Raw genomic sequence first — 13683 nt, forward strand, 5'->3', positions numbered from 1 at the left:
TATATGCAACTTTGAGTCATGGCAAACAAGTAGAAGAATTGGATTATTATGTTAAGGAACAACTCTTATATCATTTGGGAAAGTTATGCATTCCACAAACTGAAAGAGTTAACATAATCCGAGAAGCACATACTTCTCTAATATTAGGTCACTTTGGTGTAAGTAAAACAGTTGCACAGTTGCAAAGGTTCTGTTATTGGCCAAGAATGCATGAAACAGTTTCTAGATATATTAAAGGGTGTACCATGTGTGCTAAAAGAAAGCCCAACAATAGAAAAATAGGCTTGTACACTCCACTTCCAGTTCCTTCTTGTCCTTGGGAAAGTGTTTCCATGGACTTTTTTGGGGGATTGCCAAAATCTAGAAAAGTTCATGATTATTTATATGTTATTGTGGATAGGCTCAACAAAATGTGTATTTTGATACCTTGTAACAAGCAGGTTACAGTTGAAGAAACAACGAAGTTGTTCTTTCAGCATGTATGGGTTCATTTTGGTTTACCCACTTCTATTGTATCTGATCGAGATTCCCGATTTGTTAGGAAGTTTTGGTAAAGTCTGTGGGAGTTGATGGACACCAGATTGACGAAGAGCACAACATTTCATCCACAAACAGATGGTTAAATAGAGGTGGTCAACAAGACAGTGATCTAGTTGCTCAGAGGCTATTGCAGCAAGCATCCCAACCTTTGGGATGAACATTTGTGTTATGTGCAACATGCTTACAACCGTGCCAAGCACTCTTCTACTCAAAGATCTCCTTTTGAGACTTGTCTTGGTTTTATACCAAAGTCTCCCTTGGATTTTGTCTTTGGTAAAGACATAGCCGTTGATGGACACAATGATGTGGACAAAGCAACCAAGTTCATTGAACAGATCTAAGAAATTCACTAGGTAGTGCAGGAACAACTGGAAAGAATCCAGGCCAAGTACAAGGCAAGGCATGACAAGCATCGAATTGAGCATAGCTTCCAGGTTGGTGATCAAGTTTGGCTGTATATCAGCAAAGACAGAATGCAAGGTGAAGGTAAGAAGCTGAAGGTAATAAGGTATGGGCCTTTCAAGAAACTTGAGAAAATTGGTGAAAACGCTTTTCGCCTTGATTTTCCAGCGTATATGCATATTTATTCAGTCATTAATGCAGAGAAATTAAGACTGTAAGAACCTTCATTGATTAAAGATCCCGAAGAGCAAAGTCAGTTGCCTTCTATTGAGGATCTGTTGCCTGAATATCTCAATGAGTTGCAGGAAGACATAGTTCTGGATAAGAAGGTGAGAACTACGCATAGAGGGGATGTTGAGTACCTGAGAATCGGACTCAAAGGTTCAAAACCAAGCAGTGCACGATGGATAGAGATTGGACAAGTGAGGAAGCTGTATCCTCACTTGATCGATGCTTAAAAACCAACTTTTGGTGGTCTAAAAGCTTTTCAGTGGGAAGGCATGATCCAAAATGGATCTTAAAACCCTCTAAGTCTTAAAAAAAATAAAAAACTATCTCATGAGAAAAACCTTTACAAAAGGTTGATTACACTATCGGGCAAGAAAAACACACGGAAATGGTCAAAATAGAGCCTATTGGAGGCCAAAACAACAATGCACAGGAGTTTTCGGATTTGGCCGATCAACGGTCCAGATCTGATCGACATATCACAATCGGTGGTGACAGGCGACGTTAATCGGGGCGCGACCTTATGGAAATCGCGATGGTGATCAAGCGTGATTAGACGAGGATCATCGATCAAGCACGTAGATTCGACGGTCCAGATCTACTCGCGCTATATCGCATCGCTCGTGTGCATGTACAAAGGGACTTAACCGGCGGCCCGGAGGATCAATGATATGCGATTGCGATATTGCAATATTGCATCGCAACTACATAAGGGGTGATACCCAGGAGACCAGTGACCATGCAATGTGCTGATAGCCGATATGGCCGATCAACGCAGTCAGTGATCGAAAGCCGAAAGTGATATGCAACATGCGATATCACTAGACCCGAGAGGGTTATGAATGTGGTATTATAATATTTGAAGTCTGATATGGGGTGAATTGTCGGGTTTTTTTGTGTATTTGGGATTTTTCATAATAAACCCAAATACAAAGGAGCCCACGACCAAGCAACTTGCGATAGCAATACAAAGGCAGACTTGATGGAGTTTAGGGTGGAATTGATAATATTTCAGGTCCGATAAAAGGCGTTTGGGCACATTTTTACAGTGTTTTTGTGTATTTCTCTGTGTAAATAGAGAACGTCTATTTTGGGATTTCTAATGCGTCGATGGTCCATTTCGTTGCAAAACAGGTGGCCACCATCCCTGAAGACATTTAATAATGATTGTTTAACGCTCATAGGGGATTTGAGAGGACAGATGTCAGGAGCCAGAGAGCCCGAAAGGGAAAACGAACAGAACCGTGTCGATTGGCTTAAAAGCCACAGAATGATAGAGACAGAGGGCAGGTAGTGCTAAGATAGAGAGAAAACAGAGACAGAGAGTGAGAGGGAGACTCTGTGTACTCAGAGAGACTTGAGGGATTCAAGTTGACCCTGTCATTTTGTTCTTGTTGTGTTGAGACTCAATTGAGCTCACATTTGTAAAAATTCTGCTCTTAAAGACATAATAAAGAGGTCACCACTGAAGGTTGGACCAGGAGACGTAGCCCAGGAGTTTTGGGTGAACTCCTTGATTATTTTGCTGTGTTAAGTGTGTGTGTCTATTATGTTTCTCTAGCTGCTCATTGTCTATATTATTCGCAATCTTATCGATTCGTTGCAGTAAATGATATAGGCAAATCCTGCACATGAGTCTGTAATACCTTAATATTAATCTAAGATCTCATTATTAGATCACTTCCTCAGGTAAGGTGGTAAAGAAAAACGTTTGGTCATAAATTAGATTTCCCTTTAAAAATTGGTCATGAATGCCAAGGGTCTAATCTTCTGTTTTGCTCTCGCAAGTACATCCTTCAACCAATGGATTTCTTGAAACATGGCTATTGAAAATCCCTTAACAATGTACTCGTCCTTGTTGCTTTCAGGTTGGTGTCATGAAACCCTTCGATGGCATTGAGAAAGGGGAAAAATTCTTCGTTTTTTCTTCTGTTGGAAGTAACTAAGTGTTTGCTCCTTTAGCTGAGAGTGGGTTTGCTGGCCTTGAGAGAAGCTCGGCCAATCTTTTGCCATATGAGTAGTTTTTAGATTTCCATACGAGGTTACCTTGAAATACAGTTTGGTTATTTAATTTTAAAGTGATTCTGGGTATTCAACCCGACTGCACAATGTATTCACTGTGTATTTATCAATTATGACTCGAAGGTTTATGTTTGTAATATTATACTAGGCTACTTTTCTTGGTTTATTGGAAGTTATAGTTTAAGGGTTTCTTTGGAATTCTGCTGATATGAAGGTCGGTTGGCTCTCGGTCCATCCTCCAGGATTCGACTGAGATCCAGTCACAAAACTTAACTGCTCTTTCGATAAGATATATATATATATATATATATATATATATATATATATATATATATATATATATATATATATATATATATGCATTCAGAAATTTGTTGATGATTAAATGGAAGTGATGTCGCCCTTCATATATGGAATGAACTCCTATGTTGTTTTAATAGTAGCGATAAGGGTTCCAGTATTGCATTTATATTGATTTGAATTCTATTCTCAAATGGTTGCTGTTTCTGATCATTTTTAACTTTATATTTCTGATGCAGAAATCTCAGAATTGCTAGGAAAGGAAAATAACCTACAGGCATTTGAAAATGTTTTCTGTATAATTGCTCGAGACAGTAATGTACTAATTATTTTACTGTTCTAGGAATAAATAATTCAGGCTTAGAATAAAATTAACAGTATTAACATATTTTTGGTCATCTATTGAATAGATTGTATCATTCGTTATCTCAACCAAGAGAACATAATCTTAATAAAAGATAAAAGCTACTTCCTACCTTTCTATTCTAAATACATCAAAATATACTTAAAAATTTAACTATAACAATGATTTTCTGTTCCTGGTTGTAAATAATGCCTTTCTAGATGTTAAATAATAAGTTGAGAATTGGTCACTTATTTGTGTCCGATTGTTTTTAGAACTGTATAAATACTCTCTATTTTTCGGGAAGGTCTCACCACCCAGCCATGGACCTGGCAATTACGTCCAGCGTCCCCCACCGAGCACTTCCTTCCCCTGATGGTCACTAAGCATACACAGTCTAGTATCTTGGGCTTTAGGACTATTGTCCAGCCTCAAGTTGCATACCGGTTCGACTGTTTGCCATAATTTGTTTTCCCACTGGTTCCTTTTGCCTAGATCAAGGAAAAAATCCCTCCAAGCAACCCCCCTTGCTTCTTTTCCCTTTCTTTTGGGGAAGAAAGATGGAAACTATTTCTAAGTGTCCAAGGAGTTATGTAATTGTTTTCATTCAGTTCCTTAACAAAACTGTTTAAATTCTTTTAAACAAAATATCATATTGTTCTGGCTTTTCCAACCTTAATTCTTTAACAACTGTGTTAAGAAAAGTAAAAGTTTCTGAAGTTCTACGTAAAACTTGGTAAAAACAAAATAAAAGTTTGTGCAACAGAGGGTGTTACAGTCTTTGTTTTGAACTCCCTCTCTTTCCCCCTCCAAATCCATCTCTCTCCCTCTCTCCGCCTCCTCTCTCTCTCTGCCTCTCTCTCTCTCAATGTCTCTCCCACGTCTATGTCTCTCTCCCCCACTCTATTCCCCCTTCCATCTCACTCTCTTTCTTAAATATGATCCAATTGTATTGTATTTAATAAAGTATCTAAAAAAACATAATTGGTTGTAAAATATTAAACCTATATTTTGGATCAATCATGTTAAATAAAATACAATAATAAAAAACTTAAAAATAATCATGCACTATCTTTCCTCTATCATTGTTAATCACTTTACTCTATTACTTCACTTGGATCCTTGGTTAAGATGCATCTATCCTGGTTATTTATAATATTATTTATACTATATAAATTTCAAATATGTATATATATAAGTATTCTCATTTTTTAATTTATTAAAACCTCCATTTAATCTATAAATATGAGAATATTGTTAGTATTGGTGATGATGGAGGGTTTATATATATCTCAAAAGTAATTATAACATTTTTTCTTTTAGATTTAATTAAAAAATGTTATAAAATTAAATTAAAATAAAGTATTTGTAAAATATTTTGATTTTGAAATAAGTTATGGTTTTTGGGCATGGGGTATTGATAAGCCATGGTATTGGTCCATGGTATTATAAGAGAATAATGAGAATCCTCGATCCATAACATAATAACCAAAAGTCTAGATGGCCCATGGTATTGCAAAAAAAACCTACTTAGAAGTTAATAATATCCATGGTAAATATTGTCTCCTCTCCCTCTCTATCTTTCTCTTGTGGGTATTGGCCCATGGTATCGTAAAAAAACCTACGTAGAAGTTAATAATATCCATGATTAAAAATCTTGTAATATCCATGGTAAATATTGTCTCCTCTCCCTCTCTATCTTTCTCTTGTGGGTATTGGCCCATGGTATTGTAAAAAAACCTACGTAGAAGTTAATAATATCCATGATTAAAAATCTTGTTATATTGTAAATATTCGCTTATTAATTAAATTTATAAATGGAACATATCTATATTAATTATTACAAATATTTCTCTTGTGGGTATTGGCCCATGGTATTGTAAAAAAACCTACTTAGAAGTTAATAATATCCATGATTAAAAATCTTGTTATATTGTAAATATTAAGTTTTTATCCGCTTATTAATTAAATTTATAAATGGAACATATCTATATTAATTATTACAAATATATTGATTACAATTGAGTCGACATTACAAATGTTTACTTACATTACATTTCTTACATTACATCTACACATGTGCACATGTGACCTATAACAAAAGGTGAATCTCGTGAGGGGAAATATTACATAAAATATAATATTACAATATTATATGTTACCCAATATTTATCACCACCCCCATGGGGTGGGGGGAATACTAATTAAAATGTAATATTATTAAAATTTACCTGATATTTCACACACCCCACCCTAAATATTACATTCTACTAAATATTTCTCCTCACTCCTACTAACTATATTGTTGAGTTTGTTTACTTTTAACATATCCATAATTTTTTTACCTTTAATGCCCAGTGGGAACATATCCATAAAACTTTTTTACCTTTAATGTATCCATAATTTATTTGACCTTTAATGCCTAGTGCCAACATATCCATTAAACTTTTTTACCTTTAATGCTGAGTGCCAACATATCCATAAATGTTTTTACCTTTAATGCCCAATGCCAACATATCCATAATTTTTTTTACCTTTAATGCTGAGTGCCAACATATCCATAATTTTTTTTACCTCTACAGGCTACATGGATTCAACGACATCATTTTCTACAACTAATTATGTATCTAAAGATAACATCAAACTAACATGAATCTAGGTTAGTTTAATCCCCCCTTAAATAGATTTTATTCCATAGGAATTCCATGAATCAATACCATGGATTTTTAAAACCATGGGTCAATACATGAGTCATTTTTTTTATTATTTAATTTTTATAGGGTTTTTTGGTTATTTTAATTTTTTTCACCAAGTTACAATGTTTACATTACAGTAAGTTACGTCTCTACCATATTTTAATTTTATTTTGAACTACTCAAAATGTTAACATTATATTACTTTAAGTTACACATTTCTCTAGTCAAAATGTTAACATTATATTACTTTAAGTTACACATTTCTAGCATACTATAAACATTAGATGTTGGGAAATTACATTTATCCCTCATATTAAAAAGTATTTTTTTTAATTACTTTATCTCATTATATAAAGTTTCATGTGAAATAAAAGTGAAAATGGTATTTAAAAATGATTTTTAAAGTAACTTTATTAAGTTTTTTGAAAGTAATCAGAACATCTCTTGCATCATGTACTGGGATCCCCCTCATGTACTAGGCTGTAGTGACAACATCTACCTCATGTACTGGGATCCCCGTCATGTATTGGGTTGTAGAGTGCCTCTCGGCGCAATAATTTTTTTTTTCAAATTTATAATTAGTGTAAATTCATCTTAAATTTAAAATTTATTTATGAATTTAAAAATATATTTTAAATAACATTTTATAATGAAAGACATTTTTTTACCCATTGGGTCTACCGTCTACTGAAGCTCTATATATGTAATTATTATTTTTATCATACTCATGTTCTACATATGTAATTATTATATTTTTATCATACTCAAGCTCTACATATGTAATTATTATTTTTTATTTTTGTTATCACATAATGTTGGTGAGAACATCTGTCCCATTTCATGTTATGTAATACTATGTGATGCAACTTCCCCTGAAAACTAAAATGTACCACAAAATCAAATTTATAAGAACCAATAAGATTGAATATGATACTATGTGATGACAACTTCGCCTCAAACAAAAATGTACAACAAAAATCAACTTCATGAGAACTAATAAGATTGAATATGATAATGCCAACCATGGGGATGATTCACCTTTTTGGAGTTAAAACATAAAATTATTTTCTTAACTCATATTTTCAACTTATCTCCCTATGATTTTACTCAAATTTTGGGCAGGAGCACTCGTTGAATGTAGAATTTAATTTTATATCAATTTAACTGTAGAGCGCCTCTAGGCGCAATAATTTATTTTTTCAAATTTATAATTAGTGTAAATTTATCTTAAATTTATAATTTATTTATGAATTTAAAAATATATTTTAAATAACATTTTATAATGAAAGACATTTTTTTACCCATTGGGTCTACGGTCTACTCAAGCTATATATATGTAGTTATTATTTTTATCATACTCATGTTCTACATATGTAATTATTATATTTTTATCATACTCAAGCTCTACATATGTAATTATTATTTTTTATTTTTGTTATCACAGAATGTTGGTGAGAATGTCTGTCCCATTTCATGTTATGTAATACTATGTGATGCAACTTCACCTGAAAACTAAAATGTACCACAAAAATCAACTTTATAAGAACCAATAAGATTGAATATGATACTATGTGATGACAACTTCGCCTCAAACAAAAATGTACAACAAAAATCAACTTTATGAGAACTAATAAGATTGAATATGATAATGCCAACCATGGGGATGATTCACCTTTTTGGATTTAAAACATAAAATTATTTTCTTAACTCATATTTTCAACTTATCTCCCTATGATTTTACTCAAATTTTGGGCAGGAGCACTCGTTGAATGTAGAATTTAATTTTATATCAATTTAATTTTTTATCCAAGGAATACCCATGTTGCATACTTTCGATGGACCCTACTACACAAAAAATATGAAATACATGAAAACCATTATTGCAATCATTTTTTTTTTTTTTTTTTTTTTTTTTTTAATGTATTTCACATTTTTTAGTGTAGTAGGGTCCATCAAAAGTATGCAACATGGGTACTCCTTGGATGCAAAAGTAAATTTTGCATCCAAAGAATGTTCATGCTCGAAATTTGAGTAAAATCATAGGGAGATAAGTTGAAATTACAAATTGAAAAGTATTTTCCCCCCTCCAAAACATGATGAAATAATCTAATCTGATTTTATTATTTCCACTATTATTTTATAATATTCCTTAGGAGACCTATTTCAGACCTCAAAATTTATCTTGATCATGCTACATCTCCTCTATATTGGGTTTTAGAGTGTCGTTGAGTGCAATAAATTGGTGGGAAGTTATAATTCCATCATATTGAAAAAATATTGATTACGAAACTTTAATATAGCAATTCTGGTTCATTTTGAGATGTGTCATTGGGGAAATTTTGAGGTAAAACAGTGGGCCTTGAAACAAAAAGTGCAGTAACAAATTAACTTTAAAAGAACCAATAGGATTCAAGATAATGAAGTCATCCCAACGAAAAATATTTGGAGGAAAACAAATAGAACTTTTTTTTAACTGTATTTTCAACTTATCTCCTTATAGGTTTACTCAAATATCAAGTGTAAAAACCTCATGGATGCAGAATTAAATTCCACATCCAACAAGTACTCACTCTACATAAACATTCACCACATTTTTTCATCTATTTTCATTTTTTTTTTTTTATGTAACTCTACTTGGAAGTTTGAAAAAAAAAATACATGAAAACACATGTTGAATATGTATGCAAAGTTGGTGCTCCTTAAATGTCGAATTTAATTCCACATCCATCGGGTTTGTGCACTTGACATATGAGTAAACCTATAAAGATGATCTAGATCTCTTTAGCTACCAGAATTAACCAAGGTCTTTTACTTTTTTGATGTTAGTTGAATTGCATGTAGAAGAGTATAAAAAAACCACATGTGCATACTTTAAAGAAGACGAAACATAGTAACAACCATCAAATCAAGGACACACACACATTGATAACAGAATTCACCTAGTGTGCATTATGTCTCTGGGCCCAATGTTAAGTGTAACAACCCTAGTGAAAGTTCCATGTAAAATATATAAATACCACGGATGATGGGACATGTATTCATTAGGGGAATTTTGAGGTCTAAAATGGGTCTTCTAAGGAAATTATAAAAATAATAATGGAAATAATAAAATAAGATTAGATTACATCATCAAATTTTAGAGGAAAAAAGAAAAAACTATTTTTTCAACTCGTATTGTCAACTTATCTCCCTATGGGTTTTCTTAAATTTCAAGCATAAACACTCTTTGGATGCAAAATTTGATTCCTCATCCAAGGAGTACCCATTTTTCATACTTGTGATGGACCCTACTACAAAAAGAATGAGAAATACATGAAAAACGTGATTGCAATCACATTTTTTCATGTATTTCTCATTTTTCGTGTAGCAGGGTCCATCTAAAGTAGGCAACATAAGTGCTCCTTGGATGAGGAATTAAATTTTTCATCCAAAAGTGGTGAATCATCCCCCATGTTTGAAATCATCATATTGAATCCTATTGGTTCTTATAAAGTTTATTTAGGTTGTACATTTTTCTTAGGAGGCCCATTTTAGACCTCAAAATTCCCCTAATGCCAAGTTGAATGGTGGGCAAGACATCCTAGGGGGTGTTCATTTTGTTGTTTATGGCTAAGGAAAGTGGCAAAGGCAATGACTAAGACTTTGGAAAGGCCAAATGACATTTTTGGCCCAATTATTTATGAAAATAATGGAAATTAAGAGAAAAAGGAAGGTGAAAGGTCACAAGTTGCATTTGAGGAATAAATTGAAGGAAAATAATGGAACATGAAGAAATTAGAGGCCTCATTGATAAAAAGGATTTTGAGGATCAGTTGGAAAGCTTCTTATTTTCAGTGTTAAGCTCTTAATCAATATAAGCTCTTAGCTCAAGATTTTTCTATGGTTATGCATGGGATCAAGAAAGACAAAGAAGGCAAGAGGAAGCAAAGATCAAGCAGGGAAAGGCGGAATCAAGCAACTACAATGGACTTCATTGCAAGTATCAACTTGCATGTGTATTTTCCTTGCTAGATCTGGCATGCATGGTATTGCATGTGGTTCTTTTCTATCATGGCATGAGTTTTTCCAAGTGTAATAATGTTTTCAGCCTAGCTTTGCCATTTCCAAATAGCCATGGTGTGATGCGGTTCTCATGTTTGGTTGAGCTAGATTGCTGGATGGATTCAAAGTTGAGTGAGGTGGATCTCTAAAATGATAGAATGTGTGGCCTAGTAACCCTTGAACTAGACTTTGGGTCACAGTAAAGCTGATTTTTTTGTTGCCTCGGATGGCCTAGGAATCCTTGCCAGTGAATGGAAGGATATATGATAAAGCCTAGAGGTGTTTCTCTCTCCATTGAGCATAGTAAACTCGAGTTTAGGATATGCGGTAAAGCCTAGAGAGCGGGTCTTGGTTTAGGGCCTAGTGATCCAAGTTTGGATTGCGGTAAAGCCTGAGAGACTAGGAGACATGCAAATTCCTCATGGTGTAGGTGGAGAAATCCAGTGGAATCCATGCTTGTTTGGCCTAGTGATCGGGTGGAGATCACAGTAAAGCCAATTATGATGTGTTCATTCTGTTGGCCTAGTGATCGAGATGGATTACGATAAAGCCTGGTTTCTATTGATGAGTGTGAGGTGGTTTAGCCTCGGTATGCCTTGGTTGAGTTCTTTTGGTTTGAGTCCTACATTCATGCTTGGAATATGGCACGGGGGTGAATGGCTGAAGAGAAATTTGGCTCAACCATTCTATGGTCGGATGGAACATGGTAGTCCCATCTCTGGTTGGTTCATTGCATTGATTAATGAGAAATTCATTCCCTTGAATATATGTGCAAATGTATTGATGTATATATGGATTTTGATGGTTGATATGTTTATGGTATTTCCGTTCCTATTATGCTGGTTATATGTACATTTTGTGACAGTAACTATGTATGGCTCTCAACATATTTTTACTTGTATTCGAAATTATGGATATGGTATCTATGACCTAATAAGTGATAAGGAAGCAAATGGCATGAGAGAAAAGTGGTTTATAATGATTCTCAGATAAGTATGAGATCCCTACACTTAATTATGTTGTTTACACATGTAGGCTACATATTGAAAATATATTTGAGGAAATGCTTGTCATGGCTAGTAGGGGTCTGGTTAAGGTCATGATCAACTTATTGCTTTTGCATCATTGTTTCCTTGTACTTTACTTGATTCTGAGCTTTCATTCCATTCTGGGTAGTGGCCTGGGCTCTGGGTCTGAAAAAGTGGCTTAAATCTTGGGGTCGTTGGCCCAGAACAGGAAACTTTAGGTCTTTGTCTGCTCCCTTGCCCATAGCATGAGAGCGATTATGGTCTAAGAGGTCCAGAACAACAGTGGGACATAGGGATAGGTTGTCTGAGTGGTTGACTTGTATCTTAAGGGTTCTGTTGATGGTGTTGGATAACTGTGTGTGATGTTTCGTCGATTCCACTTCCTTAAGGTCACCTAGAAGGTCAAATCTAATCATAGTAGCCTCTTGTCTCATGTTTACCCTGGTTGGCATGGTTACTTGGGTGGATGTGGGAGGAGGGTGTTACATTAAGAGCGAGTAGACCACTTCATTATATGTTGCAATATTATGATGATTGCATGGTACATTCTTTGTCATTACAAGGATAAATTCCCTCAACCAGAGTGGCATGTATCTCCATGAGACGTTCTCCCTATAGGAACTCTCACTCAAACGGGCTCTCCTTCAGCATGACAAACTAATAAATTCTCACATGACGTGGCATAAAAGTATCCATCCACATAAAGGTAACAAATATTTCAACAACAAAAAACACCATCTCAACAAATTTGAAGAAAGACATGGCATCACTGTAGGAATTTACAGGGTAAGTTCCTCAGAAAGAACACCGCTCACAACCAGATCACAGATCAATACACCAGTATTTTTGACGTGGTTAAAACCCTCAAAGAGGGAAACAGTCCACGGCCTGAGCCAACGCGGCCACTTCAGGCAATTTATTAATCAAAGAATGAAAATTTACATAAGCTTCTCTCATGCACGGATTACCCTACAAATGACCCTCCATGCACTTTAAATAGAATTCATGGACCAATCGGGTGTCAAGCCACGGATCAAGTGTCGGTAATACTGAGGAGAGAATGAACCGTCAGATCACTACATATCGTGACCGTCGGATTGTAAGTTACAAAATGTACAACGGTAAAGAAACACACTTTACCTAACTCTATACCTAACTCTACACTAGACCAAGTTGTACTTAACTATTTCTTGTGTGTCGGAATATCCTAACATCCCCCCTTAAGAACAACTTGGGATAGGATTGAAGGATTTACAAATATGACACAATAGGAGAAGGAAGGAGGCACTAGAGCCTATCCCCCCTTAGTGACAACTTCCTGAACTCCAACCATAAATCGAAGTTTAGTGAACTTCGCCTCTGTGAGAGCCTTTGTGAAGATGTATGCAACTTGATCATCTGTTGAACAATATTGCACTTCAAGAACATGGTCGTGAATGAGCTTTCTGATGAAGTGCATGTGCAGTTCAATGTGTTTGCTGCGCTGATGTTGGACTGGATCTTTGCATAGCTGAATGGCACTTTGATTATCACACCAAAGTGTAGTTGGATGCTGCTGCTCAAAGCCAAATTCTGACAGGATCTGACGAAGCCACAAGGCTTCCTCACTAGCTTCTACGACACCACGATACTCTGCTTCTACTGATGAAAGAGAAATGGCAGCTTGTTTCTTACAAGCTCATGTAATAGGTCCTGAACCAAGAGTGAACACATAACTGGCAGTAGACTTCCGATCATCAGGGTCACCAGCCCAATCGAAATCAGTGAAACCAACCAATAGAGGAGCTGCTTCGGCACTGTAATGAATCCCAAACTGAACTGTACCTCGAACATAACGAAGTATTCTTTTAGCTGCTTTCCAATGACTTTCACGGGGGTTTTGCATGAACCGAGCAACAAGGCCAACAACAAAGGAAAGGTCAGGACGAGTATGGGTTAAATACAAGAGTTTTCCTACAAGTTGACGATATAATGTAGCATCAACTTCAGGAGAAGTACAAGTGACTGAAAGTTTGACTCCAGACTGAAAGGGAGAAGGGGCTGGCTTACAGTATTCCATGTGAAAATGACGTAGAATATCACA

The sequence above is a fragment of the Pinus tabuliformis genome, chromosome 4_1 (genome assembly GCF_031772625.1).
Source record: "Pinus tabuliformis cultivar Carrire ecotype Pingquan chromosome 4_1, CPIR1, whole genome shotgun sequence".
Taxonomy (NCBI): domain Eukaryota; kingdom Viridiplantae; phylum Streptophyta; class Pinopsida; order Pinales; family Pinaceae; genus Pinus; species Pinus tabuliformis.